The sequence below is a fragment of the Somniosus microcephalus genome, chromosome 14 (genome assembly GCF_052327205.1).
Source record: "Somniosus microcephalus isolate GS21.2 chromosome 14, FLI_Smic_1.0, whole genome shotgun sequence".
NCBI lineage: Eukaryota > Metazoa > Chordata > Chondrichthyes > Squaliformes > Somniosidae > Somniosus > Somniosus microcephalus.
This window is the reverse complement of record NC_141000.1, coordinates 32,547,912-32,569,363: the sequence shown is the minus strand read 5'-3', so window position 1 is coordinate 32,569,363 and position 21,452 is coordinate 32,547,912. Positions and strand designations below refer to the sequence as shown.

Below are 21,452 nucleotides of genomic sequence, written 5' to 3'. Positions count from 1 at the left end.
TTGGTAGAACATACCAGAAGAGGGGCGGGGCCAGGGAGGAGCATTAGTGGTTCCCCCGGTGGAACATTCCAGACATTACAAGTACAAGTATCAGAACACAGTTATTTCATCACGTTCACCCCCTGCTATAGATTCAGTCTGTCAGGAGGTCTGATAATCCTCTGGGAATGACGTAACTCTTGCTGAGGCTCCTCCCAGAGTACTAACTCTGGTTCATTCGAATTCCCAGAATCATCAGTATTTTCCACACTGAGGGTTTGTGTCTCTGAAGGTCCAATACCACGATTGAAAACTCTACTCTCAGAGTCGAACTCTTTTCGAGCTCCAGCAGGTGCAAGATCTTTAATAGAGACCGTATCCTCTCGCCCATCCGAATATTGAATATACGCCTACTGGGGATTAGCATGGAGGAGTTGTACTTCCTCCACCAGTGGATCAGTCTTGTGGCCTCTCACATGTCTGCGCAACAACACAGGGCCCGTGGTCGTCAACCATGTGGGTAACGATACTCCATTAGTAGCTTTTCTTGGAAAACTAAACATCCTTTCATGAGGGGTGGCATTCGTTGCTGTACACAAAAGAGACCTTATGGAATGCAGCACGTCTGGCAGGACATCCTGCCAGCGAGAGGTCGGCAGGCCTCGTGACTTCAGAGACAGTACGATAGCCTTCCACACTGTCGCATTTTCTTTCTCGACCTGCCCATTACCACGAGGGTTATAGCTGGTAGTTCTACTCGTTGCAATCCCCTTCGATAGCAAAAACTGTCATAATTCTTCACTCATAAAGGAAGAACCCCTATCACTATGTATATAGTTAGGCATGCCAAACAAGGAAAACAGTTGGCAGAGGCATTTAATTACAACAGCACTAGTCACATCCGGACAGGGGATAACAAAAGGGAACCGAGAGTACTCGTCTATAATATTGAGAAAATAGACATTACGGTCGCTCGATGGAAGGGGACCTTTAAAATCGAGACTCAAACGCTCAAATGGTCGAGTTGCTTTAATAAGATCAGCTGGCTCGGGCGGCTTATAGAAGTGGGGTTTGCATTCAGCACAAACATGACAGGTTCTGGTCATTGTCTGGACCTCCTCAATAGAGTAGGGTAGATTGTGGGACTTAATGAAGTGGTTCATTCTGGTAACCCCAGGGTGGCAGAGTGCGTCGTGGAGACTTTGAAGCTTATCTGTACCTAGACTAGCACATACTCCTCGTGACAAAGCATCCGATGGCTCATTAAATACTCCAGGCCTGTACTGAATATCATAGTCATATGTTGACAGTTCTATTCGCCATCTTAAAATCTTATCATTTTTGATCTTGCCTCTCTGCTTAGTGTTGAACATAAAGGCCACAGATCGCTGGTCAGTAATGAGCGTAAAACGTTGGCCAGCGAGATAATGTCTCCAATACCTGACTGCTTCAATAGTTGCCTGTGCCTCCTTTTCCACTGAAGAATGTCGAACTTCTGGTCCTTGCAATGTACGAGAGAAGAAAGCTACTGGTCTACCAGCTTGGTTAAGAGTTGCTGCCAACGCAAAATCAGATGCATCACTTTCCACTTGAAATGGGATCTTCTCATCCACGGCACATACCACTGCCTTCTCAATGTCCCGTTTGATATTAAGGAAAGCCTCCTGAGCTTCCGCCGATAGCGGAAAAGACGTCGACTTAATAAGAGGTTGGACTTTATCTGAGTAGCTAGCCACCCACTGGGCATAGTACGAGAAGAATCCCAGACACCTTCTTAAAGCTTTTACAGTGTGAGGTAAAGGTAATTCCTTAAGTGGGCGTAATCTTTCAGGGTCTGGCCCGATTACCCCATTCTCCACAACGCAACCAAGAATACACAAACGTGTAGTATTGAAGGTACACTTGTTTTCGTTGTAGGTCAGGTTTAACCTCTTTGCAGTCTCTAGGAACTTCGCGAGATTTTGATCAAGCTCCCGTTGGTCACGCCCACAGATGGTAACATTGTCCAGGTACGGGAATGTTGCTTCCAACGCGTATTCATCCACCATACGATCCATCTCCCGTTGGAAGACGGATACCCCATTCGTCACTCCAAAGGGCACCCGAAGGAATTGGTACAGGCGCCCATTAGCTTCGAAGGTCGTATAAGGTCGGTCTTCTATTTTGATGGGGAGTTGATGGTAGGCAGACTTTAAATCAATGGTGGAGAACACGCGGTACTGAGCTATCTGGTTCACCATCTCAGAAATACGAGGCAAAGGATAGGCGTCTAATTGGCTATACAAGTTTATAGTCTGGCTATAATCGACCACAAGTCTTTTCTTCTCATTAGTTTTAACCACCACCACCTGGGCACGCCACGGGCTACCACTGTGTTCGATGATTCCCTCCCGTTGAAGCCTTTCCACTTCCTCTTTTATAAATGTTTTATCTTCTGAACTATACCATCGACTCTTAGTCGCTATAGGTCTACAATTAGGAGCAAGGTTTGCAAACAAAGAAGGCGGACTTACGTTTAAAGTAGAAAGGCCGCAGACTGTGAGCGGAGGCTGAGATCCACCATACTTAAGGGTAACGCTCTCATGCTGACACTGGAAGTCCAAGCCTAATATTAAGTTCACACACAACTGAGGTAATATGAGGAGTTTAAAGTCCTTATACTCCGTATCCTTAACGGTCAATGTGACTTTACAATATCCAGTTACCTCCGAAGTAAGGGATTTGGACGCCATCACAATTTCACTTCGAGTAGGATACACCTTCAATGAACAGGAGTTAACAAGGTTGGGGTGTATAAAACTTTCAGTACTGCCACAGTCTATCAAACACCCAGTAGGACGACCATTAATCTTAATGTCCATCATAGATTTTGACAAGGAACACGGTATGGTCTGGTCAACTGTAGCCGAGGCTAGAGTAAAACGATAGGCGGCAGCAGAGAAGACATCGGGTACAGGATTACCCTTACACACTTTACTAAAATGTCCCCATTTCTTACATTTAAAACAGGTAGCCTCTCTGGCTGGGCAACTTTGCCTGGGGTGTTTAGATTGGCCACAAAAATAACACTTAGACCCATGGGGCACAGCTGCAACAATAGGATTAAGTGGGGGCTCCATTGGTGTTATGGATGCCTCCATACTCGGAACACACGAGACTGAGAGAGATGCATGGGCTGATGCATACACTTCTGAATTCTTCTGGGCTACATCTAACGATCGAGCAGCAGCGACAACCGTTTTTAAAACTAACGAGTCGTTCTCGAGGAGTCTCTGTCTAATATAATTAGATAGGAGGCCAGATATGAAAGAATCGCGGATGGCTTCTTCCTGATACACTATGGCAGAGACAGCCTTGTAGTTGCAACCCTTAGCCAAAGCCTTAAGGTCCTGCAGGAAATCGTCCAGAGATTCCTCGGGTAATTGCCTGCGAGTAGACAGGAGATACCTGGCGTATACTTCGTTAACCGACTTAAGGTACTGGGCTTTAAGAGCTGCGAGGGCCTCTTCATATGTAGTAATATCTTCAATTATAGAGTAAGTTTGATGACTTACCAAGTTGGTTAGAAGACCCAACTTGTTAACTGTCGGATCGGTCGATGGTGCGATGAAGTGTTCAAAACATCGGAGCCCATGCGTAAATTTCTTCGACGCATCTGCCGAATGGGGATCGATATCCAGACGCTCTGGTTTCAAAAATCGATCCATCTTCCAAAAGGTGTTATTTAATAAAATTGATGTGCCAAATAACTGCCCGAATCCGTGAAGTTAAGCTTAAGACTGAAGCCTTTTATTAAATAAGAATCATGGCAGAGTTAGCAGAGTTCATCATCGACCGAGCCCTTGGTAGAACATACCAGAAGAGGGGCGGGGCCAGGGAGGAGCATTAGTGGTTCCCCCCGGTGGAACATTCCAGACATTACAAGTACAAGTACAAATATCAGAACACAGTTATTTCATCACAGTAAGCCATTTAGGACAGAGATGAGGAGGAATTTCTTCACCCAGAGAGTGGTGAACCTGTGGAATTCTCTACCACAGAAGGCAGTTGAGGCCAATACATTAAATATATTCAAGAAGGAGTTGGATATATTTCTTAAGGCTAAAGGGATCAAGGGATATGGGGAGAAGGCAGGAACAGGGTATTGAGTTTGGTTGATCAGCCATGATCTCATTGAATGGCGGAGCAGGCTCGAGGGGCTGAATGGCCTACTCCTGCTCCTATCTTCTATGTTTCTATGTAACATGCTTCTGGCCGAAGCCCAATTTACTTCCCTCTTTCACAATCTTTACATTTCTCACTGAAAAAGTCAACAGGGACAATAGATTTTTGGGCTTTGACACAAGAACAGGTAGATCCAGATGCTGCACTGGCTACATTCAATTATGAAAGGATTTGATAGGGGAGACGTAGAGAAGATGTTTCCACTTGTGGGGGAGTCCAAAACTAGGAGCCATCAATATAAGATAATCCCTAATAAATCAAATAGGGAATTCAGGAGAAACTTATTTACCCAGAGAGTGGTGAGAATGTGGAACTCACTACTACAGGGAGTGGTTGAAGCGAATAGTATAGATACATTTAAGGGGAAGCTAAATAAGTACATGAGGGAGAAAGGAATAGAAGGATATGCTGATAGGGTGAGATGAAGTAAGGCGAGAGGAGTCTTGTGTGGAGCATAAACAGTGGCATGGACCAGCTGGGCCGAATGGCCTGTTTCGGTGCTGTAAATTCTGCGTAAATCTATGTAATTATCGGTGTATCTGCAACGGGCTTCTGACAATAACAGGTAACTAGGCTCCATGAGTCAGCATCTGATTCCACCATCATATCTTTACCCACCTTTCACTGCAGCTGGTTTCAGCACTGTGACTATTACCCATACTGAGGTTCTCAATGATTTCTATTTTATTGTTTTCAGTATGTGCTCTTGGGATTTGGTCTCAGAGGCTCAGGAGACAAAACTTGCTTTCACCGACCCCTCATCTGAGTACTTTTCACCAAACGAGCTCTTGATCTTTTCCTTGGCTCTACTTTTTTTCTCCAGCTTTCATGTTTTGCTCTTTATAATGGGGCGCGAAGCTAGAGTTCTCCCAGTCCAGCCTCCACTGCTTCTCCATTTGAAGTCTCCTGTTTTCTTAATTTTCTCAAACCTGGGGTAGAGAGAGTCCTTCATACTTCAAAAGTCGAGCAGCGCACCATCCAACTTCAGGTGGTGGAATCCAATTCTTTCCAACCTGTCAAATCTTATCAGGTGTTTCTAAAACGTTATGATGTGCAGAGCAAAGGATCCTGAGGCCAAGTGCAGCGTCCGTGGGAAAGAGGCGCTCGCACAACACACCAAAACACAGCCGATAACGAGCGAGCCCATCACTCCAAACCCAGCCGATAACACGCGAGCCCAACACTCCAAACCCAGCCGATAACACGCAAGCCCAACACTCCAAACCCAGCCGATAACACGTAAGCCCAACACTCCAAACCCAGCCGATAACACGTGAGCCCAACACTCCAAACACAGCCGATAACACGTGAGCCCAACACTCCAAACCCAGCCGATAACACGCGAGCCCAACACTCCAAACCCAGCCGATAACACGTGAGCCCAACACTCCAAACCCAGCCGATAACACGTGAGCCCAACACTCCAAACCCAGCCGATAACACGTGAGCCCAACACTCCAAACCCAGCCGATAACACGTGAGCCCAACACTCCAAACCCAGCCGATAACACGCGAGCCCAACACTCCAAACCCAGCCGATAACACGTGAGCCCAACACTCCAAACCCAGCCGATAACACGTGAGCCCAACACTCCAAACCCAGCCGATAACACGTGAGCCCAACACTCCAAACACAGCCGATAACACGTGAGCCCATCATTCCAAGCCCAGCCGATAACACGCGAGCCAATCACTCCAAACCCAGCCGATAACGAGTGAGCCCAACACTCCAAACCCAGCCGATAACGAGCGAGCCCAAGACTCCAAACCCAACCGATAACACGTGGGCACATCACTCCAAACCCAACCGATAACATGTGGGCACATCACTCCAAACCCAGCCGATAACACACAAGCCCATCACTCCAAACCCAGCCAATAACGAGCGAGCCCATCACTCCGAACCCAACTGATAACGAGCGAGCCCATCACTCCAAACCCAGCCGATAACACGCGAGCCCATCACTCCAAACTCAGCCGATAACATGTGAGCCCATCACTCCAAACCCAACCGATAACATGCTAGCCCATCACTCCAAACCCACCCGATAACGGGTGTGCCCATCACTCCAAACCCAACCGTTAACATTCGAGGCCATCGCTTCCAACACAACCAATAACACGTGAGCCCAACACTCCAAACCCAATCGATAACACACCAGCCCATCACTCCAAATCCAACAGATAACACGCGAGCCCAACACCCCAAACCCAGCCGACAACGTGCGAGCCCATCATTCCAACCCAACCGATAACATGCGAGCCCAACACTCCAAACCCAACCGATAACACGCCAGCCCAACACCACAAATCCAGCCGACAACGCGCGAGCCCAACACCCCAAACTCAGCCGACAACCCGTCAGCCCATCAATACAAACCCAGTCGATACGAGCGGGCACATCCCTCTAAACCCAACCCACAACACACGAGGCCAACACTCCAAACCCAACTGATAACACATGAGCCCAGCTCTCCAAACCCAACCAATAACGCATTTGCCCATCTCTCCAAACACAACCGTTAATGTGCGAGACCAACACTCCAAATCCAGCCGATAACACGCGCGCCCATCACTCCAAACCTAGCCAACAACGCGCGAGCCCATCGCTCCAAACCCAACCGATAACGCATGTGCCCATCACTCCAAACCCAACCGTTAACATGCGAGGCCATCGCTTCAAATACAACCGATAACACGCGTGCCCATCACTCCGAACCCAACCGATAACACGTGAGTACAACACTCCAAACCCAACCGATATCGAGCGAGCCCATCACTCCAAACCTAGCCAATAACACATGAGCACATCACTCCAAACCCAACCGATAACGCGCGAGCCCATCACTCCAATCCCAACCAATAACACGCAAGCCCAACACTCCAAACCCAGCCGATAACACGCAAGCCCAACACTCCAAACCCAGCCGATAACACGCGAGCCCATCACTGCAAACCCAACAGATAACCCACGAGCCCATCACTCCAAGCCCATCCGATAAGGAGTGAGCCCATCACTCCAAACCCAGCTGATAACGAGCGAGCCCATCACTCCAAAACTAGCCGAGAACACGCGAGCCCATCACTCCAAACCCAGTCGATAACATGCAAGCTCTTCTCTCCAAACCCAGCCGATAACATGCGAGCTCAACACTACAAAACAAACCGATAACACGCGAGCCCATCACTCCAAACCCAGCCGATAACACGCGAGCCCAACACTCCAAACCCAGCCGATAACACGCGAGCCGAACACTCCAAACCCAGCCGCTAACACGCCACCCAACACTCCAAACACAACCAATAACGCGCAAACCCATCACGCCAAACCCAACAGTTAACGCGCGAGCCCAACACTCCAAACCCAGCCGATAACGCGTATGACCAACACTCCAAACCCAGCCGATTACGCGCAAGCCCATCACACCAAACCCAGCCGACAACATGCGAGCCCATCACTCCAAACCCAGCCGACAACATGCGAGCCCATCACTCCAAACCCAACTGATAACAGACGAGCCCATCACTCGAAACGCAACCGATAACACGCGAGCCCATCACACCAAACCCAGCCTATAACACGTAAGCCCATCACTCCAAACTCAGCTGATAACACGCAAGCCCATCACGCCAAAACTAGCCAATAACACGCGAGCCTAACACTACAAACCCAACTGATAACACGCGAGCCCATCACTCCAAACCCAGCCAATAACACGCGAGCCTAACACTACAAACCCAACCGATAACACACGAGCCCAACACTCCAAACCCAATCGATAACAAGCGAGCCCATCACTCCAAACCCAACCAATAACACGCGAGCCCAACACTCCAAACCCAATCGATAACACGTGAGCCCAACATGCCAAACCCAGCCGATAACACACGAGGCCATCACTCCAAACCCAACCGATAACACGCGAGGCCATCACTCCAAACCCTATCGATAACAAGCGAGCCCATCACTCCAAACCCAACCAATAACACGTGAGCCCAACATGCCAAACCCAGCCGATAGCACGCGAGCCCATCACTCCAAACCCAACCGATAACACACGCGCCCAGCACTCCAAACCCAACCGTTAACATTCGAGGCCATCGCTTCCAACACAACCAATAACACGCGAGCCCATCACTCCAAACCCAACCAATAACACGCGAGCCCAACACTCCAAACCCAGTCGATAACACACCAGCCCATCACTCCAAATCCAACAGATAACACGCGAGCCCAACACCCCAAACCCAGCCGACAACGCGCGAGCCCATCATTCCAGCCCAACCGATAACATGCGAGCCCGACACTCCAAACCCAACCGATAACCCGTCAGCCCATCACTACAAACCCAGTCGATACGAGTGGGCACATCCCTCTAAACCCAACCCACAATACACGAGGTCAACACTCCAAACCCAACTGATAACACATGAGCCCAGCTCTCCAAACCCAACCAATAACGCATTTGCCCATCTCTCCAAACACAACCGTTAACGTGCGAGACCAACACTCCAAATCCAACCGATAACACATGAGCCCAATACTCCAAACACGCCCAAAAAGGCGCGAGCCCATCACTCCAAAACCAGCCGATAACACGCGTGCCCATCATTCCAAACCTAGCCGACAACGCTAGTGCCCATCACTCCAAACCTAGCCAACAACGCGCGAGCCCATCGCTCCAAACCCAACCGATAACGCATGTGCCCATCACTCCAAACCCAACCGTTAACATGCGAGGCCATCGCTTCAAATACAACCGATAACACGCGAGCCCAACACTCCGAACCCAACCGATAACACGTGAGTACAACACTCCAAACCCAACCGATATCGAGCGAGCCCATCACTCCAAACCGAGCTAATAACACATGAGCACATCACTCCAAACCCAACCGATAACGCGCAAACCCATCACTCCAATCCCAGCCTATAACGCGCAAGCCCACCACTCCAAACCCAACCAATAACACGCAAGCCGAACACTCCAAACCCAGACGATAATGAGCGAGCCCATCACTGCAAACCCAACCGATAATACATGAGCCCATCACTCCAAATCCAGCCGATAATGAGCGAGCCCATCACTCCAAACCCAACCGATAACAAGCGAACCCATCACTCCAAGCCCAACCGATAAGGAGCGAGCCCATCACTCCAAACCCAGCCGATAACATGCGAGCCCATCACTCCAAACCTAGCCGATAACAAGCGAGCCCATCACTCCAAACCCAGCCGATAACACGCGAGGCCAGCACCTCAAACCCAACTGATAACACACGAGCCCAGCACTCCAAACCCAGCCGATTGAACGCGAGGCCATCACTCCAAACCCAATCGATAACACGCGAGCCCGTCACTCCAATCCGAACCGATAACGAGCGAGCCCAACACTCCAAACCCAGCCGATAGCACGCGAGCCCATCACTCAAAAGCCAGCTGATAACACGCAAGCCCATCACTCCAAACACGCCCAAATAACGCGCGAGCCCATCACTCCAAACCCCGCCGATAACTCGCGAGCCCATCACTCCAAACACAGCCGACAATGCGCGCGCCCATCACTCCAAACCCAACCGATAACACGCCAGCCCAACACCACAAATACAGCCGACAACGCGCGAGCCCAACACCCCAAACCCAGCCGACAACCCGTCAGCCCATCACTACAAACACAGTCGATACGAGCGGGCACATCCCTCTAAACCCAACCCACAACACACGAGGCCAACACTCCAAACCCAACTGATAACACATGAGCCCAGCTCTCCAAACACAACCAATAACGCATTTGCCCATCTCTCCAAACACAACCGTTAACGTGCGAGACCAACACTCCAAATCCAACCGATAACACATGAGCCCAACACTCCAAACACGCCCAATAACGCACGAGCCCATCACTCCAAACCCAGCCGATAACACGCGTGCCCATCACTCCAAACCTAACCGACAACGCGCGAGCCCATTGCTCCAAACCCAACCGATAACACGTGTGCCCATCACTCCAAACCCAACCGTTAACATGCGAGGCCATCGCTTCAAATACAACCGATAACACGCGAGCCCAACACTCCGAACCCAACCGATAACACGTGAGTACAACACTCCAAACCCAACCGATATTGAGCGAGCCCATCACTCCAAACCGAGAAAATAACACATGAGCACATCACTCCAAACCCAACCGATAACGCGCAAACCCATCACTCCAATCCCAGCCTATAACGCGCAAGCCCACCACTCCAAACCCAACCAATAACACGCAAGCCGAACACTCCAAACACAGCCGATAATGAGCGAGCCCATCACTGCAAACCCAACCGATAATACCTGAGCCCATCACTCCAAATCCAGCCGATAATGAGCGAGCCCAACACTCCAAACCCAGCCGATAACACGCGAGCCCATCACTCCAAACCTAGCCGATAACACGCGAGCCCATCACTCCAAACCCAACCAATAACAAGCGAGCCCATCACTCCAAACCCAACCGATAACAAGCGAGCCCATCACTCCAAACCCAACCGATAACAAGCGAGCCCATCACTCCAAACCCAACCGATAACAAGCGAGCCCACCACTCCAAACCCAACCAATAACACGCAAGCCGAACACTCCAAACACAGCCGATAATGAGCGAGCCCATCACTCCAAACCCAACCGATAACACGCGAGCCCATCACTCCAAACCTAGCCGATAACACGCGAGCCCATCACTCCAAACCTAGCCGATAACACGCGAGCCCATCACTCCAAACCCAACCGATAATAAGTGAGCCCATCACTCCAAACCCAACCGATAACACGCGAGCCCAAGACGCCAAACCCAAATGATAACACGCGAGCCCATCACTCCAAACCCAACAGATAACCCACGAGCCCATCACTCCAAGCCCAACCGATAAGGAGCGAGCCCATCACTCCAAACCCAGCCGATAACGCACGAGCCCAACACTCGAAAACCAGCCGATAACGCGCGAGACCAACACTCGAAACCCAGACAACAACGCGTGAGTCCATCACTCCAAAGCCAGCCGACAAAGAACGAGCCCATCACTCCAAACCCAGCCGATAACACGCGAGCCCAACACTCCAAACCCAGCCGATAACAGACGAGCCCATCAATCGAAACGCAACCGATAACACGCGAGCCCATCACTCCAAACCCAGCCGATAACAGACGAGCCCATCAATCGAAACGCAACCGATAACACGCGAGCCCATCACTCCAAACCCAACAGATAACCCACGAGCCCATCACTCCAAGCCCAACCGATAAGGAGCGAGCCCATCACTCCAAACCCAGCCGATAACGCACGAGCCCAACACTCGAAAACCAGCCGATAACGCACGAGCCCAACACTCGAAAACCAGCCGATAACGCGCGAGACCAACACTCGAAATCCAGACAACAACGCGTGAGTCCATCACTCCAAAGCCAGCCGACAAAGAACGAGCCCATCACTCCAAACCCAGCCGATAACACACGAGCCCAACACTCCAAACCCAGCCGATAACACACGAGCCCATCAATCGAAACGCAACCGATAACACGCGAGCCCATCACACCAAACCCAGCCAATAACACGTGAGCCTAACACTACAAACACAACCGATAACACACGAGCCCATCACTCCAAACTCAGCCGAAAACGCGCGAGCCCATCACTCCAAAACCTACCGATAACAAGCGAGCCCATCACTCCAAACCCAACCAATAACACGCGAGCCCATCACTCCAAAACCAATCGATAACACGCGAGCACATCACTCCAAACCCAGCCGATAGCACGCGAGGCCATCACTCCAAACCCAGCCGATAGCACGCGAGGCCATCACTCCAAACCCAACCGATAACACGTGAGGCCAACACCTCAAACCCAACTGATAACACACGAGCCCAGCACTCCAAACCCGGCCGATTGCACGCGAGCCCATCACTCCAAACCCGGCCGATAACACGCGAGGCCATCACTCCAAACCCGGCCGATAACACGCGAGGCCATCACTCCAAACCCGGCCGATAACACGCAAGGCCATCACTCCATACCCAATCGATAACACGCGAGCCCGTCACTCCAATCCGAACCGATAACGAGCGAGCCCAACACTCCAAACCCAACCGAAAACGAGTGAGCCCAACACTCCAAACCCAGCCGATAACGAGCGAGCCCAACACTCCAAACCCAGCCGATAACGAGCGAGCCCAACACTCCAAACCCAGCCGACAAAGTGCGCGCCCATCACTCCAAACCCAACCGATAACGCGTGTACCCATCACTCCAAATCCAACCGTTAACATGCGAGGCCATCGCTTCAAATACAATCGATAACACGCGAGCCCAACACTCCAAACCCAGCCGATAACAGACGAGCCCATCACTCGAAATGCAACCGATAACACGTGAGCCCATCACTCCAAACCCTACCGATAACAAGCGAGCCCAACATAACAAACCCAATCGAAAACACGTGAGCCCAACATTCCAAACCCAGCCGATAACGAGCGAGCCCATCACTCCAAACCCAGCCGATAACACGCGAGCCCATCACTCCAAACACAGCCGACAATGCGCGTGCCCATCACTCCAAACCCACCCGATAACGGGTGTGCCCATCACTCCAAACCCAACCATTAACATTCGAGGCCATCGCTTCAAACACAACCAATAACACGTGAGCCCAACACTCCGAACCCAATCGATAACACACCAGCCCATCACTCCAAATCCAACAGATAACACGCGAGCCCAACACCCCAAACCCAGCCGACAACGTGCGAGCCCATCATTCCATCCCAACCGATAACATGTGATCCCAACACTCCAAACCCAACCGATAACACGCCAGCCCAACACCACAAATCCAGCTGACAACGTGCGAGCCCAACACCCCAAACCCAGCCGACAACCCGTCAGCCCATCACTACAAACCCAGTCGATACGAGCGGGCACATCCCTCTAAACCCAACCCACAACACATGAGGCCAACACTCCAAACCCAACTGATAACACATGAGCCCAGCACTCCAAACCCAACCAATAACGCATTTGCCCATCTCTCCAAACACAACCGTTAACGTGCGAGACCAACACTCCAAATCCAACCGATAACACATGAGCCCAATACTCCAAACACGCCCAATAATGCGTGAGCCCATCACTCCAAAACCAGCCGATAACACGCGAGGCCATCGCTTCAAATACAACCGATAACACGCGAGCCCAACACTCCGAACCCAACCGATAACACGTGAGTACAACACTCCGAACCCAACCGATAACACGTGAGTACAACACTCCGAACCCAACCGATATCGAGCGAGCCCATCACTCCGAACCGAGCTAATAACACATGAGCACATCACTCCAAACCCAACCGATAACGCGCGAACCCATCACTCCAATCCCAGCCTATAACGCGCAAGCCCACCACTCCAAACCCAACCAATAACACGCAAGCCGAACACTCCAAGCCCAACCGATAATGAGCGAGCCCATCACTGCAAACCCAACCGATAATACATGAGCCCATCACTCCAAATCCAGCCGATAATGAGCGAGCCCAACACTCCAAACCCAGCCGATAACACGCGAGCCCATCACTCCAAGCCCAACCGATAAGGAGCGAGCCCATCACTCCAAACCCAGCCGATAACATGCGAGCCCATCACTCCAAACCTAGCCGATAACAAGCGAGCCCATCACTCCAAACCCAACCGATAACACGCGAGCCCATCACTCCAAACCCAACCGATAACACGCGAGCCCAAGACGCCAAACCCAAATGATAACACGCGAGCCCATCACTCCAAACCCAACAGATAACCCACGAGCCCATCACTCCAAGCCCAACCGATAAGGAGCGAGCCCAACACTCCAAACCCAGCCGATAACACGTGAGCCCAACATGCCAAACCCAGCCGATAACACACGAGGCCATCACTCCAAACCCAACCGATAACACGCGAGGCCATCACTCCAAACCCTATCGATAACAAGCGAGCCCATCACTCCAAACCCAACCAATAACACGTGAGCCCAACATGCCAAACCCAGCCGATAGCACGCGAGCCCATCACTCCAAACCCAACCGATAACATTCGAGGCCATCGCTTCCAACACAACCAATAACACGCGAGCCCATCACTCCAAACCCAACCAATAACACGCGAGCCCAACACTCCAAACCCAGTCGATAACACACCAGCCCATCACTCCAAATCCAACAGATAACACGCGAGCCCAACACCCCAAACCCAGCCGACAACGCGCGAGCCCATCATTCCAGCCCAACCGATAACATGCGAGCCCGACACTCCAAACCCAACCGATAACCCGTCAGCCCATCACTACAAACCCAGTCGATACGAGTGGGCACATCCCTCTAAACCCAACCCACAATACACGAGGTCAACACTCCAAACCCAACTGATAACACATGAGCCCAGCTCTCCAAACCCAACCAATAACGCATTTGCCCATCTCTCCGAACACAACCGTTAACGTGCGAGACCAACACTCCAAATCCAACCGATAACACATGAGCCCAATACTCCAAACACGCCCAATAACGCGCGAGCCCATCACTCCAAAACCAGCCGATAACACGCGTGCCCATCATTCCAAACCTAGCCGACAACGCTAGTGCCCATCACTCCAAACCTAGCCAACAACGCGCGAGCCCATCGCTCCAAACCCAACCGATAACGCATGTGCCCATCACTCCAAACCCAACCGTTAACATGCGAGGCCATCGCTTCAAATACAACCGATAACACGCGAGCCCAACACTCCGAACCCAACCGATAACACGTGAGTACAACACTCCAAACCCAACCGATATCGAGCGAGCCCATCACTCCAAACCGAGCTAATAACACATGAGCACATCACTCCAAACCCAACCGATAACGCGTGAACCCATCACTCCAATCCCAGCCTATAACGCGCAAGCCCACCACTCCAAACCCAACCAATAACACGCAAGCCGAACACTCCAAACCCAGCCGATAATGAGCGAGCCCATCACTGCAAACCCAACCGATAATACATGAGCCCATCACTCCAAATCCAGCCGATAATGAGCGAGCCCATCACTCCAAACCCAACCGATAACAAGCGAACCCATCACTCCAAGCCCAACCGATAAGGAGCGAGCCCATCACTCCAAACCCAGCCGATAACATGCGAGCCCATCACTCCAAACCTAGCCGATAACAAGCGAGCCCATCACTCCAAACCCAGCTGATAACACGCGAGGCCAGCACCTCAAACCCAACTGATAACACACGAGCCCAGCACTCCAAACCCAGCCGATTGAACGCGAGGCCATCACTCCAAACCCAATCGATAACACGCGAGCCCGTCACTCCAATCCGAACCGATAACGAGCGAGCCCAACACTCCAAACCCAGCCGATAGCACGCGAGCCCATCACTCAAAAGCCAGCTGATAACACGCAAGCCCATCACTCCAAACACGCCCAAATAACGCGCGAGCCCATCACTCCAAACCCCGCCGATAACTCGCGAGCCCATCACTCCAAACACAGCCGACAATGCGCGCGCCCATCACTCCAAACCCAACCGATAACACGCCAGCCCAACACCACAAATACAGCCGACAACGCGCGAGCCCAACACCCCAAACCCAGCCGACAACCCGTCAGCCCATCACTACAAACACAGTCGATACGAGCGGGCACATCCCTCTAAACCCAACCCACAACACACGAGGCCAACACTCCAAACCCAACTGATAACACATGAGCCCAGCTCTCCAAACACAACCAATAACGCATTTGCCCATCTCTCCAAACACAACCGTTAACGTGCGAGACCAACACTCCAAATCCAACCGATAACACATGAGCCCAACACTCCAAACACGCCCAATAACGCACGAGCCCATCACTCCAAACCCAGCCGATAACACGCGTGCTCATCACTCCAAACCTAACCGACAACGCGCGAGCCCATTGCTCCAAACCCAACCGATAACACGTGTGCCCATCACTCCAAACCCAACCGTTAACATGCGAGGCCATCGCTTCAAATACAACCGATAACACGCGAGCCCAACACTCCGAACCCAACCGATAACACGTGAGTACAACACTCCAAACCCAACCGATATTGAGCGAGCCCATCACTCCAAACCGAGAAAATAACACATGAGCACATCACTCCAAACCCAACCGATAACGCGCAAACCCATCACTCCAATCCCAGCCTATAACGCACAAGCCCACCACTCCAAACCCAACCAATAACACGCAAGCCGAACACTCCAAACACAGCCGATAATGAGCGAGCCCATCACTGCAAACCCAACCGATAATACCTGAGCCCATCACTCCAAATCCAGCCGATAATGAGCGAGCCCAACACTCCAAACCCAGCCGATAACACGCGAGCCCATCACTCCAAACCTAGCCGATAACACGCGAGCCCATCACTCCAAACCCAACCGATAACAAGCGAGCCCATCACTCCAAACCCAACCGATAACAAGCGAGCCCATCACTCCAAACCCAACCGATAACAAGCGAGCCCATCACTCCAAACCCAACCGATAACAAGCGAGCCCACCACTCCAAACCCAACCAATAACACGCAAGCCGAACACTCCAAACACAGCCGATAATGAGCGAGCCCATCACTGCAAACCCAACCGATAATACATGAGCCCATCACTCCAAATCCAGCCGATAATGAGCGAGCCCATCACTCCAAACCCAACCGATAACACGCGAGCCCATCACTCCAAACCTAGCCGATAACACGCGAGCCCATCACTCCAAACCTAGCCGATAAAACGCGAGCCCATCACTCCAAACCCAACCGATAACAAGCGAGCCCATCACTCCAAACCCAACCGATAACACGCGAGCCCAAGACGCCAAACCCAAATGATAACACGCGAGCCCATCACTCCAAACCCAACAGATAACCCACGAGCCCATCACTCCAAGCCCAACCGATAAGGAGCGAGCCCATCACTCCAAACCCAGCCGATAACGCACGAGCCCAACACTCGAAAACCAGCCGATAACGCGCGAGACCAACACTCGAAATCCAGACAACAACGCATGAGTCCATCACTCCAAAGCCAGCCGACAAAGAACGAGCCCATCACTCCAAACCCAGCCGATAACACGCGAGCCCAACACTCCAAACCCAGCCGATAACAGACGAGCCCATCAATCGAAACGCAACCGATAACACGCGAGCCCATCACTCCAAACCCAACAGATAACCCATGAGCCCATCACTCCAAGCCCAACCGATAAGGAGCGAGCCCATCACTCCAAACCCAGCCGATAACGCACGAGCCCAACACTCGAAAACCAGCCGATAACGCGCGAGACCAACACTCGAAATCCAGACAACAACGCGTGAGTCCATCACTCCAAAGCCAGCCGACAAAGAACGAGCCCATCACTCCAAACCCAGCCGATAACACACGAGCCCAACACTCCAAACCCAGCCGATAACACACGAGCCCATCAATCGAAACGCAACCGATAACACGCGAGCCCATCACACCAAACCCAGCCAATAACACGTGAGCCTAACACTACAAACCCAACCGATAACACACGAGCCCATCACTCCAAACTCAGCCGAAAACGCGCGAGCCCATCACTCCAAAACCTACCGATAACAAGCGAGCCCATCACTCCAAACCCAACCAATAACACGCGAGCCCATCACTCCAAAACCAATCGATAACACGCGAGCACATCACTCCAAACCCAGCCGATAGCACGCGAGGCCATCACTCCAAACCCAGCCGATAGCACGCGAGGCCATCACTCCAAACCCAACCGATAACACGTGAGGCCAACACCTCAAACCCAACTGATAACACACGAGCCCAGCACTCCAAACCCGGCCGATTGCACGCGAGCCCATCACTCCAAACCCGGCCGATAACACGCAAGGCCATCACTCCAAACCCGGCCGATAACACGCGAGGCCATCACTCCAAACCCGGCCGATAACACGCAAGGCCATCACTCCATACCCAATCGATAACACGCGAGCCCGTCACTCCAATCCGAACCGATAACGAGCGAGCCCAACACTCCAAATCCAACCGAAAACGAGTGAGCCCAACACTCCAAACCCAGCCGATAACGAGCGAGCCCAACACTCCAAACCCAGCCGATAACGAGCGAGCCCAACACTCCAAACCCAGCCGACAAAGTGCGCGCCCATCACTCCAAACCCAACCGATAACGCGTGTACCCATCACTCCAAATCCAACCGTTAACATGCGAGGCCATCGCTTCAAATACAATCGATAACACGCGAGCCCAACACTCCAAACCCAGCCGATAACAGACGAGCCCATCACTCGAAATGCAACCGATAACACGCGAGCCCATCACTCCAAACTCAGCCGAAAACGCGTGAGCCCATCACTCCAAACCCTACCGATAACAAGCGAGCCCAACATAACAAACCCAATCGAAAACACGTGAGCCCAACATTCCAAACCCAGCCGATAGCACGCGAGCCCATCACTCCAAACCCAGCCGATAACACGCGAGCCCATCACTCCAAACACAGCCGACAATGCGCGTGCCCATCACTCCAAACCCACCCGATAACGGGTGTGCCCATCACTCCAAACCCAACCGTTAACATTCGAGGCCATCGCTTCAAACACAACCAATAACACGCGAGCCCATCACTCCAAACCCAACCAATAACACGTGAGCCCAACACTCCGAACCCAATCGATAACACACCAGCCCATCACTCCAAATCCAACAGATAACACGCGAGCCCAACACCCCAAACCCAGCCGACAACGTGCGAGCCCATCATTCCAACCCAACCGATAACATGTGATCCCAACACTCCAAACCCAACCGATAACACGCCAGCCCAACACCACAAATCCAGCTGACAACGCGCGAGCCCAACACCCCAAACCCAGCCGACAACCCGTCAGCCCATCACTACAAACCCAGTCGATACGAGTGGGCACATCCCTCTAAACCCAACCCACAACACATGAGGCCAACACTCCAAACCCAACTGATAACACATGAGCCCAGCACTCCAAACCCAACCAATAACGCATTTGCCCATCTCTCCAAACACAACCGTTAACGTGCGAGACCAACACTCCAAATCCAACCGATAACACATGAGCCCAATACTCCAAACACGCCCAATAATGCGTGAGCCCATCACTCCAAAACCAGCCGATAACACGCGAGGCCATCGCTTCAAATACAACCGATAACACGCGAGCCCAACACTCCGAACCCAACCGATAACACGTGAGTACAACACTCCGAACCCAACCGATAACACGTGAGTACAACACTCCGAACCCAACCGATATCGAGCGAGCCCATCACTCCGAACCGAGCTAATAACACATGAGCACATCACTCCAAACCCAACCGATAACGCGCGAACCCATCACTCCAATCCCAGCCTATAACGCGCAAGCCCACCACTCCAAACCCAACCAATAACACGCAAGCCGAACACTCCAAGCCCAACCGATAATGAGCGAGCCCATCACTGCAAACCCAACCGATAATACATGAGCCCATCACTCCAAATCCAGCCGATAATGAGCGAGCCCAACACTCCAAACCCAGCCGATAACACGCGAGCCCATCACTCCAAGCCCAACCGATAAGGAGCGAGCCCATCACTCCAAACCCAGCCGATAACATGCGAGCCCATCACTCCAAACCTAGCCGATAACAAGCGAGCCCATCACTCCAAACCCAACCGATAACACGCGAGCCCATCACTCCAAACCCAACCGATAACACGCGAGCCCAAGACGCCAAACCCAAATGATAACACGCGAGCCCATCACTCCAAACCCAACAGATAACCCACGAGCCCATCACTCCAAGCCCAACCGATAAGGAGCGAGCCCAACACTCCAAACCCAGCCGATAACACGCGAGCCCATCACTCCAAACCTAGCCGATAACACGCGAGCCCATCACTCCAAACCCAACCGATAACAAGCGAGCCCATCACTCCAAACCCAACCGATAACAAGGGAGCCCATCACTCCAAACCCAACCGATAACAAGCGAGCCCATCACTCCAAACCCAACCGATAACAAGCGAGCCCATCACTCCAAACCCAACTGATAACACGCGAGCCCAAGACGCCAAACCCAAATGATAACACGCGAGCCCATCACTCCAAACACAACAGATAACCCACGAGCCCATCACTCCAAGCCCAACCGATAAGGAGCGAGCCCATCACTCCAAACCCAGCCGATAACGCACGAGCCCAACACTCGAAAACCAGCCGATAACGCGCGAGACCAACACTCGAAACCCAGACAACAACGCGTGAGTCCATCACTCCAAAGCCAGCCGACAAAGAACGAGCCCATCACTCCAAACCCAGCCGATAACACGCGAGCCCATCACTCCAAACCCAGCCGATAACAGACGAGCCCATCAATCGAAACGCAACCGATAACACGCGAGCCCATCACTCCAAACTCAGCCGAAAACGCGCGAGCCCATCACTCCAAAACCTACCGATAACAAGCGAGCCCATCACTCCAAACTCAGCTGATAACACGCAAGCCCATCATGCCAAAACTAGCCGATAATGAGCAAGCCTAACACTGCAATCGCAACCGATAACACGCGAGCCCAGCACTCCAAACCCAGCCAATAACACGTGAGCCTAACACTACAAACCCAACCAATAACACACGAGCCCATCACTCCAAACTCAGCCGAAAACGCGCGAGCCCATCACTCCAAAACCTACCGATAACAAGCGAGCCCATCACTCCAAACCCAGCCGATAACAGACGAGCCCATCACTCGAAATGCAACCGATAACACGCGAGCCCATCACTCCAAACTCAGCCGAAAACGCGTGAGCCCATCACTCCAAACCCTACCGATAACAAGCGAGCCCAACATAACAAACCCAATCGAAAACACGTGCGCCCAACATGCCAAACCCAGCCGATAGCACGCGAGCCCATCACTCCAAACCCAGCCGATAACACGCGAGCCCATCACTCCAAACACAGCCGACAATGCGCGTGCCAATCACTCCAAACCCACCCGATAATGGGTGTGCCCATCACTCCAAACCCAACCGTTAACATTCGAGGCCATCGCTTCAAACACAACCAATAACACGCGAGCCCATCACTCCAAACCCAACCAATAACACGTGAGCCCAACACTCTGAACCCAATCGATAACACACCAGCC

At 51.9% G+C, this 21,452-nt stretch overlaps 1 pseudogene; it reads right to left on the bottom strand.

The window, feature by feature from the left end:
- Positions 1-4,214: 4,214 nt before the first annotated feature.
- Positions 4,215-21,452, bottom strand: part of LOC147107429 (PHD finger protein 23A-like) — a 40,427-nt pseudogene continuing 23,189 nt past the window's right edge.